Genomic DNA, 3,273 nt, shown 5'->3' on the forward strand with positions numbered 1-3,273 from the left:
ACCAGCTACTGCACTGAGTGTCAACTTAGTTTTCACGTGTAAGGCTAGGCGCGCACTGGCGATTTTCCGTCGCGGGATTTATTTGTCGCAAGAATGAAACACAGTGGCTTGAATAGGAGCGCGCGCACGTGCGACAAAAAAGTAGCGGCGATTTAAAAGACGCAACCGGCCCTATTTCACGCGCGACGCGATTGTCGCAGGTGTGGAATGATTCACAGGCACTGGCATGGGCCCGTGCGCACTAGCGACGCGATTTCTCAGTCAGTCGCTCTCGCTCTGTGTTGCATACACACAAGTTCAGTGCGCCAGCACCATGTCTGATAACGGGAGTTGCGCTACGGATGACATTGTAAGTTGTGTTGTCGATTCAGAAAGACTAAATGCAGAAGTAGAAAAGCGACCAGCTCTCTACAACAGGAAATTAAAAGAATACAGTGATCGCAATTTGAAAGAGAAACTATGGGGAGAAGTATGCTGCAGCCTAACTCGGAACTGGACTGAACTGCCTGGACCAGAAAAGACTAACAAAGGTATTTCATGGTTCACTTATTTTATTCATTCATATAGACATCACAGTTACAACAATTTAAATTTTTTCATATTGCCAAGATACCGATCCTTGTGGAGTCACAAAGCAGTCTGCTAAATAATCCCTTATCTGCATACCTCACGTATCAGCTCTTATTCCTACAGGCTCACAGCCTTGCAGAAGGCATTCGTACGACTCATCCTCAGTTCGTACACCGCCATTTCGTCTTACGAAATTATGCAGAATACAACATGCTTTTATGATTATGTCTGAAAAACCAACATCCGCATCCATAGGTCGATGAAATATTCTCCATTTGTTCGCCAAAATCCCCACAGTACATTCCACCATTCTACGAGCATGACAAAGTCTATAATTAAAAACACGCTGTTTCATTGTCTGGTTTTTCTTCGAGTACAGCCGCAGTATATGTCTAGACAGTGCAAATGCTTCATCTCCTACAAAATTAAAAGGTTGAGGCTCTCCTTCCTCGTCGTGTGGTAATTTTTGAGGATTTGGAATGTTTAACTGATTAGATTTCAGTTTTTGATAGACGTTGGATTTCTTGAACACATTAGAATCCCCATTGGCTCCGTACTAGCCCACGTCTATCACAGTGAAACAGTAGTCAGCGTCCACTACGGCCAAAAGTATTGTCGAAAAATAATTCTTGTAATTATAAAACTCTGAGCCATTGTCAGCAGGCTTCTTCAGTCTCACATGTTTCCCGTCCACAGCACCAATGCAATTTGGAAAGTCAGTTCTGTCTAAAAACTGTTTGGCGATAATCTTCCAATCATCTTCAGTTTTTTCTGCCATATGAATAGGCTGTAGACATTGTCACAACTGCTCGCATGTATCCTTCACAATTTCTCTGATTGTAGTGGCTCCCAGTAGTTGTTCGTAGTGTAATGAGCGAAAGCTATTTCCAGTTGCAAGGTATCTGGAAGAAATAATATTCAGTAACAGCATTAATATTTATTCATAGAAGTATTAAGGTAAATACTTACAATAAATTATATACAGTGATAATTTCATTTATGACAGGTAAAGAAATTCAAAGGAAGTGGAAAAATCTGAAGGACTGCTTCGCGAGAGAACAGGCATCACAGAAAAAATCTTCGTCTGGCGAGGCTGCATAAAAACGGAGGAAATATCTATACTTCGATGCAATGTTATTTCTGCTCCCTAAAATGGAAGAGAGACCGACCACCAGCAACATCGAAATTATGCCCAGTAGCATATGAAACAAGGAAGTAGGTTCTCCCCCCAGGTTGTCTTCACAAAACAACAACGATACTGCACAGAGCACAAAAGTACGACATCCTACGAAAAAAGAAGCCAAGAAGGTTACGTCCTACGAGGAATCTCTATTAAATATATTAAAAGACAGAAAAAAAGAAGAAGATAACGAGGATAAGAATTTTGCATTAATGCTTGTCCCCATGCTGGCGAAGTTAAACGAAGAACAGAAACATTACGCGAAAATAGAAATACTGAATGTGATGAGGAATGCCAGATATTATCAGCTTTCACCGATTTTTCCACAGCACCCGAACATGTGTTACAACACAACTCAAACGACTTATAACACCACTTGAGCAACTTATTCTCCAGCATCTTCATTCGTTCAACTGTATTCTTCAAATGTCCTAAATGAAACGGAACCTCCACAAAATTTGTTCGTGTGCACCTCTGCTGACAACCGCAACAAGACCACAGAAACCTCTACGCGCAACATGGTTTTGCAGTTTTCTCATGAAACAAGCTCGCCAGTTTCGACTTGCAGTAGTGATTTTCTTGATGTGTCTGATCAGTAATGTAAAATGGCAACAACAATTGTTGAATGAAATGATTCTCTTTATGTATCTAATCAATAATGTAAAAGGGTAATAAAAACTGTTGAATGAAATAATGTGTGCTCACCTCAAAGTCACTGATAAGCGCTCCTCAGGTGGTATACACTTCCTCCATGTCGTATCTTGTTTTGTTATATTCGGTCCTACCGTCTGCAGCAGTGTATCAAAACTATTCTTACTCATTCGATAGTATTGAAAGGATTTATTTGGGTGATTTTGTAACTCTTTGTGTAATTTGTAAAACTGCCCTTTCACAAGTATTTGACTTACAATTCGATGCACCCAGTAACGACATTTGCGCTGTTTTCTCGTTCATCTTCGTAGTAAAAGCGCCACCAAACAAGCTGTTTCGATGAAATCCGTGCTGGTACTGAGAGTAATTGCGTTTTTCCTGCTGCTGTGTGTGCACCACAATGTACTTCCGCGACAGCGATTGTTAAGTCGCGCCGACTGAAAAATCGCCTGTGCGCGCCTAGCCTAATACTTGCCTTCACGAAATCATCCTTCAAGACAACATAAACAGCTTTGTATGTTCTGTATGATTTCACTTAATGCTTGCGTCGAAATTGCAGCTATATCGTCCTCCTGAAGACAGATCGTTATATCCACGCCAAGAGTCTGACAAAAGTAATGAGTTATTCTCCACAAATAGTAAGAATACATTTCTAATGTACCATTGAACTTTACTCTTCGCCATTTTTCCACATTTTGATATGTCGATTACAAGACTGTTGCAAGTCCTTGTTTTTTAATTTTTGGTCCTAATTTCCCATAATATTTCTGAAGACACAGATAAAGTCGTCGAAACAGGAATCTACTGATAAGAATCACGCACTTTTGTACACGAATGTCTCATAGGATTCATCGACTGCACAAGCAACTGTC

At 40.6% G+C, this 3,273-nt stretch overlaps 1 pseudogene; it reads left to right on the plus strand.

Moving 5' to 3' along the window:
* The first annotated feature begins 313 nt into the window (after positions 1-313).
* On the plus strand, positions 314-1,776 carry LOC126109626 (uncharacterized; annotated as a pseudogene).
* The last annotated feature ends 1,497 nt before the right edge of the window (positions 1,777-3,273 follow it).

This window comes from Schistocerca cancellata, chromosome 1 (genome assembly GCF_023864275.1).
Source record: "Schistocerca cancellata isolate TAMUIC-IGC-003103 chromosome 1, iqSchCanc2.1, whole genome shotgun sequence".
NCBI lineage: Eukaryota > Metazoa > Arthropoda > Insecta > Orthoptera > Acrididae > Schistocerca > Schistocerca cancellata.